The sequence below is a fragment of the Coregonus clupeaformis genome, unplaced genomic scaffold (genome assembly GCF_020615455.1).
Source record: "Coregonus clupeaformis isolate EN_2021a unplaced genomic scaffold, ASM2061545v1 scaf1718, whole genome shotgun sequence".
Classification (NCBI taxonomy): Eukaryota; Metazoa; Chordata; class Actinopteri; order Salmoniformes; family Salmonidae; genus Coregonus; species Coregonus clupeaformis.
In genome coordinates, this window is record NW_025535172.1 from 42,630 (window position 1) to 66,089 (window position 23,460).

General features: G+C 40.9%; 1 pseudogene; it reads right to left on the reverse strand.

The window, feature by feature from the left end:
- The window catches only part of LOC123487479, a 24,325-nt pseudogene extending 1,591 nt beyond the window's left edge, over positions 1-22,734 (reverse strand).
- Between the last annotated feature and the right edge of the window lie 726 nt (positions 22,735-23,460).

The window sequence follows — 23,460 nt, forward strand, 5'->3', positions numbered from 1 at the left end:
CGTTCTCCTCTCAGCTGTCTCTCTCCTCCCCAGCTGTCCTCTCTCCTTCCCCAGCTGTCCTCTCCTCTCAGCTGTCCTCTTCTCCTCTCAGCTGTCCCTCTCCTCTCAGCTGCTCAACTCCTCTCAGCTGTCCTCTCTTCTCGTGTCCTCTTCCTCTGAGCCTGTCCTCTCCTCTCAGCTGGGGTTTCCTCTCAGCTGTCCCCCCCCCCCCCCCTCTCACCTAATCCTCCTTCGCCCCAGTTCCTCTCCTCTAGCCATCCCCCCTCCTCCCAGCTGGCCCCTCCTCTCAGCTAACCTCCCCCCTCTCAGCTGTCCTCCCCTCATCTGTCCTCTCCTCTCAGCTGTCCTCTCTACTCTCAGCTGTCCTCCTCCACAGCTGTCTTCTCAGCTGTCCTCCTCTACCTCAGCCTGTCCTCTCCCTCCCCAGCTGTCCTCTGCAGTCAGCCTGTCCTCTCCTCTCAGCTGTCCTCTCTCCTCTCAGCCTTCCTCTCCTCTCAGCTGTCCTCTCTCCTCTCATCTGTCCTCTCCTCTCAACTGTCTCTCTGCCTCAGCCTGGTCCTCTCTCCCTCAGCTGTCCTCTCTCCTCTCAGCTGTCCTCCTCCTCTCAGCTGTCCCTCTCTCCTCCCCAGCTGTCCTCTCCTCTCAGCTGTCCTCTCCACCAGCCTGTCCCTCCTCTCCCCCCCTCACTCTAATCCTCCGGCCTCAGCCTGTCCCTTCCTCCCTGGCTGTCCCCTCCTCTCATCAATCCTCTCTCCCCAGCTGTCCCTCTCCTCCTCCCGGCTGGCCTTCCCTCTCAGCCTCGTCCTCTCCTCTCAGCTGTCCTTTCTCCTCCCCAGCTGTCCTCTCTCCAGCTGTCCTCTCTCCTCTCCGCTGTCCTCTCTCCTCTCAGCTGTCCTCCCTCCTCTCAGCTGTCCTCTCACCTCCCAGCTGTCCTCTCCTTGCAGCGAGGTGTGATGAAAGTGTGTGTACATACAGCTCTTTCAATTCCTGCGCCTGGCTTCTCAGTCATAGACACCCAACTCACAATACCTATAGAATATGTAAATGGAATAAGTGTGGATATTGATAAAGCTGATGTTTAAAATTATAAGAATGCGTTTATTATGGTATTTCATAAGAGTAATCTATAAGTCATTTCCTCACTTCATGTTGAAAGTAGTGTTCTGTAGTTTTAGCCAACTGAATATACTAGGTAGTAACTCTTAATTGAATGTTACCTCCTGTCACAGTCTTTCTGTGAGAAACACATGCATGACCAAACAGCTGCTCATCAACTGGCACCAGTTCTGTATAAGGTGCCAAGGCAAATATTTAGCTAATTTTAATAGCCTTTTTTATGCCAGACTTCCTATTAGTCAGCAACCTTGACCATAGACAAAGTTATGCAGGAGCATGTGAAGGTCTACTGGAATATAATAGAGATTGGTTAATTTACAGTTAGGCTAACAAATTAAGACTAATATTAAAAAAAGAGAGAAAATTCAGCCAGTTGAAACCATTCTGGAATAAAAAAGCCGGTCAAGCGTAATGCCACTGGCTCTCCTGAGGTAAGAATTACAGCATTAATTCAGCCAAAGTGAACTTATTGCTCTATTCTCCCAGGGATCCCTGGAGTATCTAAAGTGGGGGATGGAATAATGGAACACAACTGCCGTTCTCTGGGAGCAACTCCTGGCTATTTTATTTGCATCTTTCCATCAAACACATCGTGTGTGTGTATGTGTGTGTGTGTGTGTGTGGTGGGAGTGCATCTGCATCTGTTTCTGTGTGTTTCTGTTTTTTTGTCTGTGCTGAGTACACCAAAGTGCATGTGTGGTTGTGTACGATGTTTGTTGTGACGATACGGAGGTAAGTGGGGCTGTACCCTTTTTTCCATTTGGCACAATTGCTGAGGTTAGCCTAGTTGAATACTGTGATGTTTAATCTGGCGCTTTCTCCTCAGAGGTGGACTCAAGCAGCGCCACTTCCTGCCAGAACTCCATTGTGTATACACACACACACACACACACACACACACACACACACACACACACACACACAGGACCCTCCTCAGGTCCTCTGTGGAATAATATGGACATAGAAAGATACACTTTTGATGTGGGGATCTGCACTGGAGTACATTCCAATATCAATAAGAGCCATTCAGTCAAGTGAACATCTCATAAAATATGTTTGGGTTTTTTTATAAAAAAATACAAATTAAAGGCTGACTGATGTGAAAGTTTTGATGTAAATCTAAAAACTCCAGTAACATAATCCAAACTCTTTTCAGCATGACAGCTAGGAAATGATATGGTTGGTTTTATGTAATCGTAGACTTGAGAACACAGTGTAGTCAGACAGGATGTTTTTAAGCCTTCAACATTAAAGGTTAATTTCTCCTCAGAGTAAACAGAGCTCAGGTTCTATAGACTAGAGAGCTGAGGCACCTTGTGAGGAAAGACCTCTGTTAAAGGAACGTGATCGCTGGAGTGCATTCTCACACAATACTGTGATATGGGCTGCTGTTTCCTTTGTTGTTTGAATTTTATTTGAATTCTGTGATGGAAGATTAGGAAGGTGGGCTTATCCCACATATCACCCAGTAATGCTTAACTAATTTTTATTTTTGATAATTTAATTTGAATGCCAGGTAACTTGACAGCAGGTATTTCCTGAGTTCCCACAAGGCTCTTAGGGACTTAACCTGTGGTAGGGTGGGAAGGAGGGAAAGGTAAATTCAATTTCCATGATATGCATGCAGAGGGTGGGAAAATATAAGAGGCATCTTTGATCAAACATCCGGTTTCTTGTAGATTTGACAGGTACTGGCCAAAATGGGTGGATGGATTAACAGATTTAATTATACCCATACAGACTTAGTTTAAATGGTTTTTATGAAACATAAACGGTACTTTTCAATATGAAACGCTAACTCAATGGACCTGTGCTAGATTAAGCCAATTTGACTCATTGTCATGTATTGACTGGAGATGTTTTGATATTGCTAATACAGTAATTATATTAGTCATACCAATTGTGTAGTCAGTGTAACACTTGGTTTGAGATCCAAAGCAACTGGGGTTTTTTTAAATGGGTAAACTCCCTCCATGCATCCTAACAAAACAACAACCTTTCTAGATTTAGGGGCTGAACTTGAGATCAGATACGCTTGAATCTGATTTTGGCATAGATTCCCCATTGATATCAATGCATGATTTAATTTAAAAACCTAGTTAAATGCATAGATCTTAAGTCAGGATTTGGCCCTTAGTGGTTCAATATGCTGTGAATATGATGCCAAGGACATGGTAGGTGCAAAGGTTTCCTTCAGGTTTAATCCACTCCCATTGCCGGTGACCTGGCCTCCCTGGCTGCATGAAGGAAACCGAAGGGGGGTGATCTTATAGGAACATATCTCTACAGATGATATGGCCGCCTTTTCAGAGACAACAAAGGGACTTGGTGAGGGTAGCCCAGGGATGTTACTATCTTGTTTGAATAGAATATGTACAGGGTATGCACCTTTGCTTCACCAACAGTCTCTGAGCATTGCTGCTTTGTGAGGGGAATAGAAAAAGACGCCTAGATGAAGTGTCTGGGGACAAGACATTAATTAGTAAGATAGTAAGGTTTTTTTTCACTGAAATACATGACATAATAATAGCATAATGGTTATCTCATTGTCAGTTTGTTAACACGGATGATTTGTATTCAACCAAATACACAATAAGATTAAATGTACTAAAGTGTAACTGTCTTTGTGATTATTAATCTATACTTGTCTGAGGCAGGAGGAATTATTATATAATATTAAATTTAATTTTTAAAGGTGGATCCTATATTAGATGCAATTTAAACACACTGTTTTGGCAGATTCAGATGTGGTGGTAAGTGGATTTGGCTTGTGGTTATAAAGTGGTATTTAGATGTGACAAAGTTATATATATATTACAGAATGAACCCAAAAGGCACTGTAAAACTATGATGAAAGAGATCAGTTATTGCAAACATGTAAGATCTGATTGGTGTGTAATGCCAAAACCCTGATAGGAAAACTGTGAGTGTTTGGATTGCTGATGCTGCGATTTGGAATCCAATCACTGATTGATATAGTGTGCTTCTGTAATATAAATCATATATTAAACCCTTTTGTCCCAAGGACACATTTACATCCAACAGGCAAAATGACATGCATTTGTGATTTATTTATATAAATTTAGGTAGGAAAATTAAATGGGAGGTGCTAATGAGACAGAGTAACCACACAAGGTCAACCCTCATAGAGTAGAAATTATATCGCTGTGGAAGTTAATAAAAGACAGAATTTGTTTTAGTATATAGATGCTATCAAATAAGATATCTACAGATTATACAGCTTTGCAGTCGGCTGAAGGCAGAAGCGGAGGCTCCCACTCAAATGAGTAACTCCGATAAATCATCATTAATTAGCTAATAAAAGCCAACAGTGGTTTGGAGCCTAAAGACATTCTCTGGGTTGTTTGAATTATGTATATTATGATTTCATGGATTGATAAAGTAAATGAGGGGGATGTAGATAGAGGAAAGTTGGGGCTGAGGGCCTCTTGTGTAATGATAATGGTTCAAATCTCTCCATAATCCCCCCAATCCACCTACAGGAATACAAGCAGCTTCCTACCCTGCCTGCACAATAAAGAATATGCAGGGCTCCGAGCGGGAGTGGCTGGGCATATTACAACATTGATTATGCATGCAGACATTACTCAGCTCCAGTCCTTCATTGCCCCACAAGAACTGGATTGGATGTGTTTAATCAAGTTAAGAGAGAGGAAGACAATCATTACAACAGGGAGATAGGACAATATAGTGAACTTTGACCTTGGAGATGCGGTTGTTAATTAAAAATGTCTGAATCTTACAACAACGCTTCAAACCTTTAGGAATGGTTGCGTTGAGAGGGTTTACTGCTAGGTGCTGCGTACACTTTATTATGAGGGGAAAAAGTATTTGATCCGTTGATCTTGTGGGTTGCCCACTGACAGCATAATGTGAGGTTATAATTTGAATGGCACGCTTATTTGAACAGTGAGAGAAAGAATAAAAAATCCAGAAAAACGATGTAAAAATGTTATAAATTGATTTGTATTTTAATGAGGGAAGGCATTTGACCCTGCAAAACATTACTTGTATCGGTGGCAAAACCCTGCTGGCAATCAATGAGGTTAGATGCTGGTTGTAGCTAAACAACAGGTTTGCACACATCTCAGGAGGGATTTTGTCCTACTCCTCTTGCAGATCTTCTCCACGCCAAAGGTTTCAGCCTGACGCTTGGGCAATAAATTATATATCCAGTTTTTATGGATTATAGTTGGAGACTGGCCAGCACCAGGACTCAATGTGCTTCTTCTTGAGCCATACCTTGCGTTGCCTTGGCTTGCAGGTCGGTCATGCTGGAATACTCATTCACGACCCATTTTCAATGCTCATTGAGGGAAGGAGGTTCACCCAGAAAGATTTGACGGTACATGGCCCTTATCTATCATCTTCCCTTTGATGAAGTAGGTTTAGCAGAAAACCCCAAAGACAAGTACCAGTTTGACTGGTGTTTGAATGGGAGATTCCTCCCCCCCTCCAAACACGTTGAGCTTGAGTTGATGCCAAAGAGATATTATCTGACTACAACTCTTCAACCAGTTCTCTCTGAACTGTCTCAGATGTCTACTGGCAAACTCTGACAGCCCTGTAGTGAGCAGGGATTTAAGGGGAAGAGGTTTAGTTTAAGAGGTACTAATATCTTCTCTGGTGACTATGGTCCCAGCTGCCTGAGATCAGGACAAGATCCTCCCGGTGTAGTTCAGCTGATTACTCACTGTTTCATGGATTGAACTAATGGTGAGATGCACGAGCCCCAGGCCATGGTGATGAAGATATTTTGGTGTTTCTTCCATTTGGCGGTCAATCGCATCAACTGTTGTTACCCTTCACCAAGCTGGTTTACGATGGTTTGGGGTGGCCCATTCCAGTGTGTAGGGTTTTTACAATCTTGTCTGAATCTTGGAGAGCTCTTTGGTCTTGGCCATAGGGAGAGTGCTTTCAAATCTGATCATTTGATTGCTTGTGGATGGGTGTTATACAAATAAGTGAGATTGATATTTGGGTGAGTGCAGGCTCCTAATCTCAGCTCGTTACCTGCATGAAAGTGACACCAGAGCTGGGAAATCTTTCTGATTGAGAGGAATATCTTATTTCCTTCTATTAAAATGCAAATTAATTTATAAACATTTTTTATATAAATTTTTGGAATTTTAGTTGTTAGTTTGTTCCTACTGTTCAAATAAACTTACAATTAAGTACCCAGATTGATCATTTCCTTTGGTCCGCAGGCAAACGATAAAATCAGCAGGATAAATATTTTTCCCTCACTGCAATGATACGACAAAAATAATACAATATTACATCGCATTGCGACTACGTAGTACTGTATGGTGAGTGATGCTAATATAGTAGTGATGCTAAGGCCAGTAATATGCCACCCCTCTGTGGACAAATGGGGAAGGTCCAGCCCTCAGAGGTCCATCCTCCATACTCTGGAGGCAGATCCCAACTCACCAGTGATCTCTTTATTGCCGTGCTCATACAGGCAAGCTCCAATTCAATAATTTTGCTACTAATTGGTTTTTGATAATCACATAGATATTTTCAGAGATGACTGATTGTCAATAGATTAATTAGTAAAGACGGTAACTGGCTAATGGTCTAAATGTAATGAAGACTGCAGTATTGACAGGATAACAATGAAAGCAAGTAATACAGCGTTGTATAGTTTGGGGTATTTGATGCTGCCAACATAGAGAGCATTGATGATGGGATTTATGTAAAGTGTTTTTTTTTTTTTTTACTGAACAGGCAGGGAATAACATTGAGCATTACATTGTGGCAATTTTGTGTCACTACACAATAAAGCAAATTTACGTGACTCATCTTTCTAATCTTAATCGACTCTGCTATTACCAGTCGTTTCTTGCTGGCACACACACACACACACACACACACAAGAACTAGAACTTTGCATTCCTACTGGTAAATTAGTTTTCAATAGTCTGAGGCAGTGATTCCAAGAAGTGTGAAAGAAATAGCAAAAATGCATCCACACCAAGTGGACATGAAATATGATTGATATAAGCAAAGTTTACAGCTGTTTGGGTCCTCAATGCTACATAGAGGTTGAGAACTGTGGCCTGTAAGATACATCACCAAAATCTACGATAGAGACAGATAGAGCATTATGATGGTAATATATCTGATGTATGCTACCACATAGAATAATAGATTATTGCCCTTATGCTACTACGTAAGACACATCTGAAGATCTCAGTGTAGAAACATAGACAGAATACTATGATAACAATACTACTCCAGTGGGACAGCATAGCGCTTTTCATTAGATATTATAGTTGTAATGTTACCATAAAAACAAAAATGATCAATAAAACTCTGATCTATTAGCAAAGCTATGAATGACTAATGTGGATTTAGCTCTGATGAGAAGTTGATAGAGGTATATGGGAGTATCAGAAATTGCTGTCTGTCTAGATAGAAAAAATACAAAAAAAGCTGATTTTGGTGGTAAAAGAAAATTGGTGAAGGGCAACGCATTTCTTATAGGGCAGTATAGCAATATCATAATAGTATGCGTATGGAGATTCAACATTTTGAGGAATGGCAGAGTTAAAACGAATGGGATATATTGCGGGTAGGGCTATACCTGCACAGGGCTGACAGAGTGATAACCTTGGCCTGCTGTGCAGGCTCTTCTGACCCTCTAGAGACTCAACAGTCTCCTTGCTGCTGTGCTGAGGATGAACAGTCGCTTTTCATGAGAAATACAGATGGCCATCACTCCTCCCAGTACTTCTACTGAAGATGAGGACACAGATAATGTAGATGATAGCGGAGCTGCCAGCCCGATCGTAATCGGGAGCTGTGATTAAAGCTGATCAGAATACAATAAACTGCCAACATCAGCACATTTCTGCGTTCCTACGGTTTAGACGAAACTTCTCGGTACCATCATTGCCAAACAGGCTCGTGAATTGGTCTGGCATTCAGAGCAATAATAGTTTTATAGCTAAAGAATATGATCAATAGAAATAACCTTTCTGTGGCTAAAACAGATACCCAGCAGTAGAATCAATATGAGGGAATATAACTGTAAAAGTTTTTTGGCTGAGATGATACTATAACGAGAATTGGGAATGTGATCAGCATAAGTTTTGTCACCTGGGGCAAAATAAAAAAAATATATTATTTGTATACACGAGGTGGATTGTGAGACATTGATGCAGCACTTAAACACTCTGGACCTGAGGATGTGACACAAGTGTGCTATAGTTATGATTAAATTATTATGTGTGTTTTTAATATAATATAACATTTATAATTACATTTTAGTATTTAGTAGATACCTTATCCAGAGCAGACTTACAGAGTACAGTGGTCTGGGGGTACATTAACGCTATTTCAGCAGACGCCCACAGAGCGACTCACAATGAGCGTCAGATTCTAGCAGCCAGTGGATAACCACTTTGGCACCTAAAATTAATATCCGGTAATCTTTAAAGAGGTAAATTGAACGCCTTTGACAGGTGAGTGACTCCCAGTCCCAAGGCCTGAGGGAGCCTAAGGCCCGACTCAACAGTTTCAGTTGATGGGCTGAGTGGGAACCATACTTCCTGTGAGAAGGGAGCCAGCAGGCCAAAGAGGTGAGAGGTGAACAAATGTCATGTTGACTCAGAACTCATGGCACAGAGGCGCTGTCTACTGCCCACAGGCAAGCACCATGGTCTCAAAGGAACTAACTCGGGAACGGAGGGGGACGGAGAGAACTTAAGAAGGTTAGAACACCAGATGGCTGGGTGCATTCTGGATGAGTCGAGGGGGTTTAATGGCACAGGTAGGAGGCAGAAGCACAATAGTATATTCAGCTGAGACATAGCGCCTGGATTAGACTTCCAGCACAGCTCCTGTGTAAGGCAGGGCCATTCCGAATGCTGGTAATTGAACTCAGAGCAAACACTTCGCCTTGATGTTGGCGGAGAATGACAGGGTGTTGTCAGAAAGTTTTTAGTCAGACTCTGGGAGGAGGACAGGAATGGAGTTGAAGCCAACTGATGGCAGATATGTGAGACGGGCAGTCCTTCCCGGAGGAAGAGCAGTTGGCCCTGCCAGGGTTCAGCTTGAGGTGGGCATCCGTCATCCATACTGAGAGGGGTTGTGACATGCAGAGATAATTCGCCACCTGCTACTAAGGGGGAAAGAGAAGATTAGCGCTGTGTATCAAACAGCGAGTAATGATAGGAAAATGGAAGGTGAGGATATGACAGGAGCCAAGTGACTCTGGAGGGAGAAAGGAGGTAGAACGAGTCCTGGGGACATGGTGACACGGTGGGAGACAGCTTCCCCACGGCCACTCTGCAGAAGTTGCACTGCCAGGTGGACGCAATCAGATGAGCCACTGGAGATGCCCAGCCCGGAGAGGCATGAGGAGGATCTGATGGTCTATGGTATCAAAGGGAGAATGAAGACAAGAGTGAGGAGAGAGAGTTAACTTTAGCAGTGGAGAGTCCTGTGAAGAGAAGATAGTTCTTTTGTTAATGATCAGTCCTGAAACCCTGATTGGTTTTGGACTGGACAATTAGGTTGAGAGAGAGAAGAGAGCTGAAGACAAAGACCGACACAGTTTCAAAAGAAAACAGACATACTGGTCTGTAAGTTGCTAATACTGTGTGGGCTTGAGTGTTGAAGATTTTGAGTAAGGAGCAACTTCCGCCTTCTTGAAGACGGAAGGATATGTAATGTGTACATGAAAGGATAGAACAAGGTGAGGAGGGCACCGAGAGCATTCCGAGTAATGAGGAGGGAAATGCTGGGCAGGTTATTGTTGGGGCGGCCTTGCAAACATAAGCATGCCGAGGATTATTGGGGAGGGAGAGACAAAGCATAGGGTAGGGCAGGTGAGGAGTAGAATAGCAGTGCTGGCTTAGATTAACAAACAGGATGGATGTAGCTAACCTTCTTTCAAAGTGGTTGACGAAGCCATCGGCAGAGAGAGGGGGAGTGAGAGGAGAAAATGTGGCAAAGAGCTTCTGTGGGTTAGAGGCAGATGCTTGGAATTTAGAGTGGTAGAAGGTGGTCTAGGAAAAAGAAACAGATGAAGAAAATGTGGAGAGGAGGAGGAAAAGATGCCAGGCTTGAGGAGTTTAGTTTTTTTCATTTGCGTATTGCCCGAGCTCTGCTCTGTGGAGCTCAGAATGAGTTGGCTAGGAGCTGGGAGGGGAGGACTGAGCTGCCGGGAGGATAGGGAGAGGCAGAGAGTCAAAGATGCAGAAAGGAGGAGAGAGTGAGGAGGCAGAATCAGGAGATTGAGGAGGGGCGGATTGAGCAGAGGAAGGGAAGGATAGGGCTGGAAGAGGAGAGAGTAGGGAGAGAGAGAGCTGGGGTTTGCGGCGGCGAATTAATCTGCAGTAGGGGCAGAGTGCAGGTAGTGTGGAGGAGAGCGAGAGAGAAAAGGAAACAAAGTAGGGTCGGAGACATGGGAGGGAACATCATAAAGAACCATCTGGGAGAGTCATGACTTAAAAATGCTTAAGCATCAATCATAGTATTATGAGTAAATCATGCCCTTGTGTCATGTGTATGAGACTTCTCTGATCTGGCAAAGGATTCCCATTGCCATCCTTCTGTATTTTCTTAATATGAAACTGCAAATTGGATTTTTACATGAATATGAAGTAAATCAAACTCACAGTTTCACATGTGAGAGAAAACTCAGACTACTCCAATATTAGTAGTCAAAGAACAAAAACAAACACTGTATAGCCTAAAAACATGGTTAAAATTATAAGTTGGATATCATGGATGGTAGTCCTTACATCACAATGGAGTGGTGGGATGAGAGATAACTTCTCCAGGGCCACATTCCTCCGCATACCAAAACTGTGGCGGGAGACACAGGGGAAGTAAATCACTCATAAACTATATATTTGGTCTTTTCATTAGTCCACTGTTGATAACCAAAATGTTTTGCATGTCAAGTTTTCAAGGCATTGTCTCTTTCAAAAGCAAATGTACTGGGATATAAATATATGATGATGGCGGTAATTACAGATAATTTTCACATAGGAAAACATACGAGTACATGTGGAAACTTGACACGTGGTCCGGAAACCACTAACGTAAAAATGTTCCAATGGCAAAAATGCCAAGTGACCTTTTTTTCTGCGGATTTGTTATGCTTAAGATTTTTTAATGTTGTTGTTTTTTTTGTGTTTTTTTAGGGATTCTATGAGCAGTCTTAGCCTGCATGATTGACAGCTATTCGACAATCAGAGCCATGGCTCTGGGACCAATGATTCAGGGTATGTCACCTGTATACACTGAGTGTACAAAACATTAAGTGAACACGTTTCATGATCACCAGGTCAAACTAGTGAAAGCCATGATGTGATGTACTTGTTAAATATGACTTAAATCAGTGATGAAGGGGAGGAGAGCAGGTTAAAGAAGGATTTTGTAAGCCTTGAGACAATTGAGACATGGATTGGGTATGCATGACTAAGGGTGAATGACAAGACATGAGATTAAATTGTTTGAACATGGTAGTAGTGCTAGGGTATACCGGTTTGTGTCAAAAACTGCAAACTTATTGGTTGGTTACGCCAATATTCGCGTAAACAAGAATGGTACTAGTAAAGAATCAGCCAATCTCTGAAACTGACTAAAGAATAAAACAATATGGACCCCTGTGGAACGCTTCAACATTAAGAGTCATGCCTTAATGAACTGAGAAAAACTGTCTGAGATTAAAAGGAAGATAGGTAGCTATTCCAGGTCAAACCTGTACAGCATCAACTATTGCTTACTTGTTATGCCAACTTCCACAAACCCATTAATTTTATCATAACTATTGCAATTTTTCGTTTGTATAATAATAATGATAAATTATAAATAATAATAAATATGATAAAAGTAGTAATGAATAATGAATACATAAATAACAATTAATCATATAGATATTTATTTCATTTGCAGGTACACAGGCGATTATACTGCAAATGTTCATGACAGGTGGATATTCTGACGCGAACTCATCTCCTCAACTGACAGTTCAGGCTGAACTCGCGCTTATCTGACGCAAGAGCAATGAACTCTAGCTATAATAGCCGCATAGTGAACAATACATTTTTCACAGTGGTTTGTAATGTAGCCAGGCAGTTCCAGTGCTGTGATTTGGTCAAAGATGAGGAGAAATAGAGCAAAGGAGGGAGATAGAGGCACAGTATGCAGGAAGCCAGGCAAAACTCCCAGTGAGTGTCTCTAATAATATCCAGAGATCAGAGAGAATCCAGTAAAGCACTCTTTAATGGCCTACTGTACTTGTACCTGTGTGTGTGTGTGTGTGTGTGTGTGTGTGTGTGTGTGTGTGTGTGTGTGTGTGTGTGTGTGTGTGTGTGTGTGTGTGTGTGCGCGTGCGCGTGTGCGTAGCGGATGTAATACAGGGGACGCGTGCGAAGGGGTACTTATAATGGTATCCTAGCCGTACAATGCAGTAGCCTCCATCGGGCTCCAGTCTACGTTATATTGCGGCTTTTCCTTCGTTTGCGCTATACTGCCTTGATCAGTTGTAGTCCATAGGTCATGCGGCGTCCGGGCAGTGGCAATCGGTTGTGCACTATGGCAGTGGGAGTTATGGGCACCTCTTAACCCTTGCATTGTGTGGATTTCTTGAATGGTATATAATGTGATACGTGGTTGTATATTGCTCATAATGTCACTGAAATGGATTTTATTTCTCCTCATTTTGGCGTCAATGGCCTAATGTAGGCTTTAATCATTCCACTTAAATTCAATAAATTGGGGAAGAATTTAATGCAAGGATTTTTGAATCTATGAATTGACTGTCAAAATGAATTTGACTCCTACCCTGTCAAAAAGCAACATCTTTGTAGTCAATGTATCAAATTAGGCTTTATGTTTGAAAATGTATTTACAGCTTCATATATTTTTTATTATATAGATATATATTTGAGTTTAACTCTTTATAGTATCTCTTCAATATAATATATATTTATTGAATGATTCATTTCCAGTACAAAAAAAGTTACTAACAATTATGTAATGGCTCATGTGCTCAATAAATATGATGATATCCCTGTAGTTAATTTATTTTAATCATGCAAACATTGTAATTAGCCAGAACTCCTCCTCTCCCTCTCCATGCCTGTAAACTTTACTGCCTTTATGTTTCATATCTGACCATATTACCTGTCATTTGTTGTTTGTGCTAAGCCAATCTGATCTGATATTATAATATCAAATCACTCTTGCCTTAGCTCTGCCATTCAATCAATAGCTATTAAAATGCATCTCACTTTATATCAAACAATTAATTGGCTAGGGGGATGAGGTGAAGGGAAATATCACTTGCCAAGAGACTCAAACATGACTTTCATTACACCCCAAAATGGATCTGGGACCATTGACGCGGCATCAATTAAAATTGAGTATTTTGTGGTGTGATTCTCGTTAGCGGCAGGGCCTAATGAATAATGCATCCAATACAGTCTATATAATACGCACATGCATAATACATTGTATAGGTTTAATCTATGTATAGATTATTGCAGCAGTTACTCTATTGGTGGTGGTTGTTTGAAATGGCATCGCCAATGAGCCCATTTCATTTAGTCGTGGAGCTTGGCCTGGGCAGCAGCTGGCCCCGTGGATGGGCACGGCGCGCACCGCTCGGTAAGGTGCTACCAACTGGGTGATGAGAGCTCGACTCAGAACTAACTTTCACTACCGTCATTCCTTTATTTACATCTCAGGTTATGTGAGATCCATTCCCAATAGAATTTAACCAGGGCTCCTGCATAGTAAATTAGTCAAAAAGTAGTGCAATTGTAGGGAATAGGTGCCATTTGGGACACATCCTTTAGCATTCTAATTAAATTTTATTGCTTTTAGCCTGGAGGAATCCGTTAAAGGGGGCAGGAGGGAGGGAGGGGGAGAGAGAAATCACCAGGAGTTTTTAACCAATAATAAAACGCCATTACTGCGGAGTGAGGTAGACGTATGATGGAGAAAGACAACCCTTACTCGTGATTCTGAGTGCTATGAGGTGACCAGTAGAAAACATTGAACCTTTCTTACTAATGTATATCACAGTAGCAGTATTTGTCTCACTCCATGTGTCATTATCAATTGATTTGACTATCAGAGACCACACATTTTATGAATATAAATTACACAATTTGGTTTTTATCTGGCTGCCAAATTGCATTTTGACTGACTATTATCATCATGTGAGCTGATGGCATAGGCCTGGCATTTATTCATCATCTAGAATGTGGAGAAGGCTGTTGGCCAGAAATTTGAGAATAGAAAATCACAGGGACACAGGCAGATAAAGCCTCCACACTATTCATTCATATGTAAACATAATGCAGACCATCTGCATTTTTAGCAAATACATGTGTGACAACACCAGTAAAGAATACCTTTAAAATTAGTAGTCCCAGCTCTTCTGTGCAGATTTGTATAAAATAGCATCATTAGTATTAGTAGTGCCAAGGCTCAATGATTCTGGATCTCTCAACTTTAAAGACTTGGATATTAATGTACTTGACAAATGGTGGTTAGAAGCACATTAAAGACATGGCTAATGAAGTATATATAATGACGGCTAATTTCGATCAGATATAAATTAGAGCCTCTAACAGTTATTTGGCTCAAGGACTTTATAAATGGGATTCTGTCTGTATAAACTGTGCCGGGGAGAGGGAGAGAGAGAGAGTGACGGGAGGGAGTTGGGAAGAGAGAGAGTTGGGGAAAAGAGAAAGAGAGAGAGGAGTGAGAGATGGGGGGAGAGAGAGTTGGGGCTTGGCTGCACCTTGTGGATATGAAACACAGATCTATAACAGAGTACCATGGCTGTCAGAGTTCAATGAACACGCATCCAGCAGACAGCCATACCTACCTTCCTCATTAGACCTGATGCCTAATCTTTTACAAATAACTTACTCATTCCGAATGGCGCAACAGCATCTGAAAATGAGCGAATCTCTCTATGCGTGTTAAATGGCTTTGCAATGTAGATAAGGGAGATGGCTGTAGAGAGAAGGGGAAGGAGGGGATGCACGAAAGACACTTAACTGTCTGTAAACGATTCTCATTCTAGGCTGTTTAATATTTAATGGCATTGGGCCCATTTTGATGCCACTGGTTTGAATAATGGGGGCATAACTAAAGAACAATGAGTTTGGAAATAGGGGCATTAGAAAACATATATTGGAAAATACTCTGATGAGGTATCATGCATGCTCAATGGAACGTGCATTCATACCCAAAACATGTGACAAGGTTATCTGAAATGTGATGTAAAATATGGTCATAATGTTTTTGTTCGGATAACATTTGGATCATGCCTGGAACCTTGGGACTAAGGTATAGATTACGAAGTTCACATGGCCCATCATAGTGCAGGTGGGCCATGCCTTTGATAACGCACGAATCGTTTAAAGGGTTGCAATCGAAGGCATTTAAGTTATATTGATAATAAAGCATTACGCCCATTAAGAGTTCATTAAGAGTAAAACGCTGATACCTTAATTACAGATCAAATTAATATCGTTCAACTCGTTGAAGTCATATGTCTCTACCACCATATAGACTTAGAGATTATTGGAAATTATTACGAAACTCATTTGTAATGTGTTAATTGTATAATAACGCTGGTGGTTTTAGCGTGCTGTGATGTTTAATTAAAATACGTATTGTGAATAACCTCTCATAGAAATACAAAGATAGTACATTTATTGAAATAAAAACAATCGGATAAATATTTAATGACGTGAAATGGCGGCTGCGCGGCGTAGTGTGCAACATCCACTTTTCAGACGGTTTGATCATTTGAATTGAATAAGCAGTTTACAACTTAATTGGTATATTTCAAATAAATCGAATTTTATTTTGCCACATGCTTCTGTGTAAATAACAGGTGTGTAGACTTACGGCACTTAACAAATGCAGAGTGAGAAATAATAGAAAAATAAATAAAAATAAATACGAGAAATAAATACACAGTGAATAATTGGAGCACCTGGCTATATTTGATTAGCAATTTACAGAGATCAACATTTAATAAGACTGAAACCTTGGACAAGGGCAACATGTTTTGCTCTTCCTAAATGCCCCACTGCTGATATTCACTTACTGATATTTAAATCATTCAAATCTAAACATGTGAAACGAAAACCACATAACATATAATAAAACGAATTATTCAAATTATTGTAATTTCAACATATATGTACGCAGATTTGCCCATTCTATCATACCTTTCCATTCTGTTTCTTTTCTTTTACGTAATACGGGAAAATATCATTTAGATAATGCATACATTTAACATTGCGCCAATGACTATATAATTTTAAATGTAGATAGTATCTAAAGTAATTCAATGTTATAATGATGGCGAAGTACCTTATTCATGTCTTGCGTTTATGACGGATAAGGAAGCTACAATTGAGCTGTTTGTCCAAAACATTATGAACGGTCTTCGTACCTGCCATGGATAAATGAGTAGTGGCATTAAATAGCTGTAAGGGATTTAATAAAAAAAGAATTAAGAGGAGGCTGTTAAACGTAAGCCTGTTGGGCATGAGAGTGAAATACATTTGAATATAATACAACTGAGCCACTTAGAAGTCATGGCAATGCAATCAGCCTTTGTTGCCTATATGGATTTTAATGATATCTGCAGAATTCAAATCGGCTCAAGCTTTCTCTGGAGAGTAATCATTTGAGTTATTGGGATGGTATACTCTGAATAGATTGCCTGATGGCATAGGCAGAAGAGCGGGATAGTTGGTAGTGCATGCATGCTTATTTCCTGACAGGTAAGGAGTGAGAGAGGTCTACGGGTGTGTGTGTATATGTGTGTGTGTGTGTGTGAGAGAGAGAGAGAGAGAGAGAGTAGAGAGAGAGAGAGAGAGAGAGAGAGAGAGAGAGAGAGAGAGAGAGAGAGAGAGAGAGAGAGAGAGAGAGAGAGATAGGGAGGGGGGTCAGGCATATGTAAGTGCAGCACGTTTATTTTCAATCGCACCAAATAACTTATTCTGCAAAAACAACACACGCATCCTGTCAGCTGACATTATAGTTATATAACCGTTTACACGAAGGGAAAAATGGCCACACATGTATTTTCTCCCTCTTAATGAAACTCCATTGATTAGTCCTGTAAAACACTTCACAAACTAATCACCAGTGAGAATTAGCACATTGCATCAACAACTACAAATCATGAATCAATGACAAATCCAGAATCACAATGGAAGACTGGGGACTATATTAAATGCGTGGTGTTATTCAAAGAGCCAACAAAGCGATGACAATACAGGGACAATGTGCGATTTGTTAAGGAAAACAGTAAGTTGAGCGCCACCAATGCTAAATAAAGGGGTTACAGTGTCCGTGGCATTCGATTTCTGCCCTTGTGTTTATGTTTGAAGAGATAATTGTAAATGTACAGTTAAAGAGTTTATTGCAGCCTCCCAGGCGGAGCTCAGATGTCCCTGGCCTAATTAAAATTTCATCAACACCAGAAAGGGGAGTGAAAGAATAGAAGGCTAATTATAACAAAAGAAACATTGCTGCCATTCTTTATTTTGAATGTAGGCTACCACAGGTACTGGGCAGCCATGTCTCAACGCATGGAAGATAAGCTACACGCTACAGGCAGGCCTAGTGAGAGGCTGTGTGTTGTTTCGATGTTAACTGCTTGGCTTGGTTAAGATAATTTAAGGAAAATAGGTGTGTGGTGTATGCAACAATCTGTGGTGATGTATGCGGATAGTGCAGCCTGGATTGATCGTTTGCAAAAGAATCCTAACTGATTTTTTTGCACCATATATGGAAAGTAAATAGGGAATAGTCTGTTAGCCGTGGAGGGAGCTGCCATTTCAGCCGTAGTGCAATTTTCGAACACACGGTGCGTCAAAGCAGCGAGATCTAACTGCATTCAGTTAATTTAAATTCTGATGAGACTCTCTCTCGGCAGCCCTTCCTGACCAACGCTGAGCAATTAACAGCGATAAAGCAAATGACCACTTAGGCTCATACTCTCGCTCGCCTGGCAACCATCTGCTTTTCATAATTCGATGTGTAATTTAATAATCTTGTTATTAGCGCATTATGAATGGTATTTAGGAAAAATTAGAACCGCTCGTACTAAGAGCATCTTTTTAATTGATGAAAACATCAAGATTCTGGTTCCGTTAATAACGGCTTGTTTTGAGTATTATTTATCAAATGCTGAAATCGTGGTGTTTTACGCCGCTTTGATTTTGTGGTTAAGCTTTTATATGTTTAAGAGAGACAAGTGAAAATGGTAGTTTATTTGGAGCAATGGTCGTGATACAGGAATAATACAAAATAATTGTTTATTTATTGCCAGCTGGAGTACAGAATTGTGTCACGCACTGATATAGCTTTGGTCAAGGTTCTTTTATTTGGTAGGAAATATACGGTAAATCTCTTTTTATAAATAAATAAATATATTCTGCCAGCGGCTATGCGGGCCATTCCAAAGATGATCGAAAACAGCCATAGAAGCCCAGTTATAACTCTGACGTATCATGTGGCTATTTCAGGGAGGTAGGCTGCAAGCCAAGGCTAAATTGGTTTTGTAGCCTGAGATGCCAAAGAATACAAAGTAGCCTAATAAGAGGGGTATTAATTATATTTTCCCTAAACTAGCCTGAAATACACCAACGATTTTGTAATACTAAATTTTAGGTTGGATAATGCACTTAGGTTGCACAGCAAGCAAAAGGTGGAACTTTTGCATATCAATAGGTAGAATCTCTTTCCAATAATTGATGGAATGTAATTAATAAGAAATGTTTATTTGAGCATTATTTGTATTATAATATTTATTATTATAGTAGTTATACTGCATTTCCCTCACTGTTTCAATTATAATTTATAATTGGAATTAGATTTACGCAAATAATCAAGATGAAATAATTCTGCTGCTATAAATATTCTCTTTTAAATGGAGGACAGATTTCAGAAGTGCAAATTGGAGGCTGGCGCCCCCCCCCCCCCCTCAGGGAGCATGGGAGCTATCCATGGTGTGGTAGCAGCTGAGCTGAAAACCCATAGAACGCTTCTAACGTCACTAAAGTCACTAGCCATGCAGGCTCGCGTCGAGATAAAGTATATAATTGAGTCAAAAGGTTGGTTTGTTTGTTGCATTTTAGGCTAATCCTACCCTCATCCTTTAACCTTAACCTAATTCTCCTAACCTGCTTTGTTAATTTATAATGCATGGTAATTTCTAACTTATACGAAAAAATTGACATAAACTTATCTAGAAAACCAGCCATGTAGCTAAGCCCATCGGCCTGACATGAACGGCGCTTTAGAAAGGAGCACATCAAAATGCTGATTTATTATACCTGAATCCCCGCGCCAGTAAATCAAGGTGTAGCCTAACCTGCTTCCAAAGCCATATCGCGCCTCGAGCGGGAGCAGTTTTTGAGATTTAAAAGAGAGGGGGCATTGGCAGGCGAGGCTGTTTTTATGGGGCTGATATCTGGGCAGGGCTGCGCGATGGGACTACCCCAGCCCAAGATCCATGATTAGACTCTAATAGAATATTAGCATTGTTTCAGGTAGGCTACCACGAGCGGAAAGAGCGTGGTAGCAGAAAAATGAAAATACGTTTTTTTACAGTGCAGGTAGAACAGTAATGGGATTTTTCTGAAGGAAATGATATGTAAAAATAAAATCTATTGATGCTTGATGGTTGTTTATCTTTGCACCTTTCTAGCATGCCAAAGATAGCTTTAGTTGCAAGAATAAAAATGAGTATAGGCCTACCTATAAGGATGATTGATGATGCTGAAGAATATATTTAATTCAATTTAATTAATAAGATTGATCATGCATTGCAATATGCAGATGCAAGGAATTTTTGTTCCAAGAATTGGGCCAAGCACAAATACACTCATTCAAATACGTCAATAAAATGTTAAAATTTGATCTTTAATTGAAATATATATTGAAAAATTTATTAAATAACTTAAAGTATACATTAATGTAATAAATAAATAAAATAATAAGGAATAAAGAAATAGACATTAAGAAAGAAGTGATTTAGCTAAAACAGCATATAAGAAAACAATATGTGATGTCAGTGAAATATTTACATTCTGATACGTAATTTCATGAAACGGTTTTTCAATAAGATAAACATTACGAAACAAGGTGAATTTAACAAGCAACGACTTTATAATGATGGCATATTTATACAAATAAATAATTCAGAAATAACAAATAATTTAAAAAGAGAATACTATGCATAATGGATTGTACCCATCTCGAACGTTTAGCAGAAACGAAAATGAAATCGTAACTAGTAGGTTTAGATTGAGCTTTTATTTCCTATTCGAAAATACGTTTATTTGCTGTCAGATTTTAGATTTTCAAGCAAAATGAGGGAGGAGGAAGAGGAGGGGGATCCGAAGAATATATAATGATGAAAAAATTTCATCTAATAAATAGTTAAAAAATAGATGACGTTGGCTTGCAAAAACAAAACGTAGGCCTATTGCAACTGGTAATAAAACAATCATATATTTTGGCAATTAGTAAACCCGAATCAAACGTATACATTTGATCCACTATTTCTATAGGGCCTCTCATCTACAGAGATATCGTTTATGCTATAAAAAAAAACAAAGATATATTTTATAACCAGTGTTGCTGTTAGGGCTAAATTATTTTTGCTCTATATTTATATTTTTTTTATCTTATTTTCATCACACTTTAAAATGAAGGGATATTACACGGGACACAAAATGAAGGTAGTGACGCTAAATTAATAACTTACAGGGGGTTTGGCAAACTCTAATAATAAAGAAGCATAGGAATTAATCTAGTTGATGTAAATAATAAATCAGAGGGAAAATGAAGCCTTACGACAAAAAATATAAATATACCAATACTAGGCCAATAGGCACCGACCAAGTGCTGTGTCAAAATATTGTAGGCCTATTCTTGCCAGGTAAAGAATTGTTATTTTTAGTAGTTACTATTGTAGGCTAGTGATAAATTAACCAATATCATAAACCAAAAAGAAGACGGGAAAATTAATAAAAGGGTAGTAAGAAAAAAGAATGCTCCTGTACATGACTCACATCCCTTTCTGTTGCGAATAAGAGGACGCAGTAGTGGTTTGGAGCTTTAGTATTTTGAATGTATATTAATTATTGGAAGCACAAGTATTGATGATTGAAAAAGGGTGATAAGAAATATGGTATTGACAAATCATTTTAAAACAGGTTAGTCTCAATGTTGGTTGATGTTGGTTGAGGACAAGTGACATGTAAGAATATTTATTGTTTTGCGTGGTATAAACAGACGCACCACGTTTGAGGTAGTGATAGCAGCGATTTCTGAGGAAGGACGCGGGCTGGGATGGCGAAAAGCTCCCAGGGATCTCTTTTCCGGTGCTGCTATCGACGTCTCGCTTCCTCTTCCATTATATAGCCGGGTTTTGCTGAGTTTCCGGTGTGATTTCTGGCTTTTAGCATGCCTGGTAGAATGGGCTTCAACGCTATTCATAGTTGTTGGGTGGGGAGAGGGCAGAGGGATTCGAATTCGTAGGATGGGTACTTCCTGGTGGCGGAGCCTACACCAGGAATCTCTTCAGGCGGCCCCTACATCCGCCGGGTCACGCCGAGTTGGATCCGTCTGTTGAATTTCTCAGCGAAGGCTTCAAGTCCCTGGGATCTGCGTCCACGCCGCCTGCAGCAGCCTGTATGTGGGATGGTAGCCCGATGAGCATGTTGGAGGCCGCCGCCTGGTGCATGCGGTCTGGCACGTGGGAGTGGAGTGGCAGTCGCGAGAGCCGTCTGGACCCGCCATGAGAAACCGAGAGCCAGTCCTGGGGATGTGGTCAGCAGGTCGCCCTCCATCGCCTGGTGGGGTTGGTGGTGGGTGTGGCGGATGGTGGTGGTGGTGGTGGTGAGTGGCGGAGGGCGGATGGGTGAGGAAGAAAATTGAGGGAGGGAGGAAGAAGATTGAGAGGAGGTGCAGGGGAGAGTGTTTATGGTGTGGTAGTGGTCGCGTCGGCTTGAAGGGACTCGTGGTGTGGAGGGGGTGGTGGGGGTCTGCGAGGCAATATCACCGCCGCCGAGAGAGGAGGGCCAACAAACTCATCCAAGCTTCCGAATAGCTTTTGCCCTGCAATTGCAAAAGAATGACACATAACTGTCAGTAGTAGGGAATTTCATCATCCACGGTTTAAAACATTTCAGAATGAGATGAGAGAAGTTAAAGAAAGAAATCCTAAAAAAGAAATACACAAAACAAGATACATGCAACATCCTAGGTCATAAAAATTTATAGGAAAGGCAAACCTGATGAATCATATAAGTTGGGGAGAGGAAGAAAAAAATGGAGGTGGTGGGGGGATTGAGAGCAGACATGAAAAAAAAGTGGTGGCTGTAATTATGCAGGAATAGGTAGGTGTGGGGTTGGGAGACATCCTCGCATCGCCGGAGTCCCGCTGCCGCTGATGATGGTGCTACTGTGTCGGGAAGAGAAATGAAGAGGGCGCATTCGAAAATGTGGATGATGAGGAGGAATAATATTGGCGGGCAAGTTGGCGGGGATGGCGAATGGCTGCTTGCTGTTCAGAGACATATCATCATGTTTGCAGGCGGTCGAGTTGGTAAGTTCTTTAATAAGTTAAGACTCCGCCTCTTTCGATTGGAGTTGAAGCACAGTGTTGCTTTCCGGAAATCTAAAGTATGGTTTAATACGTGATGTAGCTGCTAGCAATATGGAAAAGATGATCATCAATTCTTATGTTGGGCATCTATTATTACACTGTGGTGTGGAGGTATGGGGCGCCGTGTTGTGGAGGAGAGATGTAGACGCATGGACAAGGAACGTACCTGCGCCCTCCGTATCCTTATGGGTGTGGGGATGGCTCAAAAATAAAGTTATTATATTGTTGTTCTTTCGATAGAGTTTAGTTTGATCGCCGGGAGGGATGTGAATTCAAGATTGTAGCAATGAAAAACGAATAGTAGAAAAAATGTTTGGGTACAGGATTTCCAAAATAAACCCGCGAAAAAAGATCACTTTTTTCTGCAAAGTTTGCTCTACAAACGTAATTAAGAGATATTTAGGATGTCTCGATACCTCGACTACGTTCAATGCTGCGGGGACTCGATCTGCCTCTGCTCTGAGGCGAAGGGCAGGGTCTCTCTCTCTCTCTCTCTCTCTCTCTGCGCTTTACACATTTCTCTCTTCCGCACGCCCCACCTACACTCTCTCGGCTGTACGGAAAACCTTTCAAGACTTTATTATTCTAAGCCACACCGCCGCTGGGGACTAGCGCATGGGCAGTTTGCGACAAGGCAT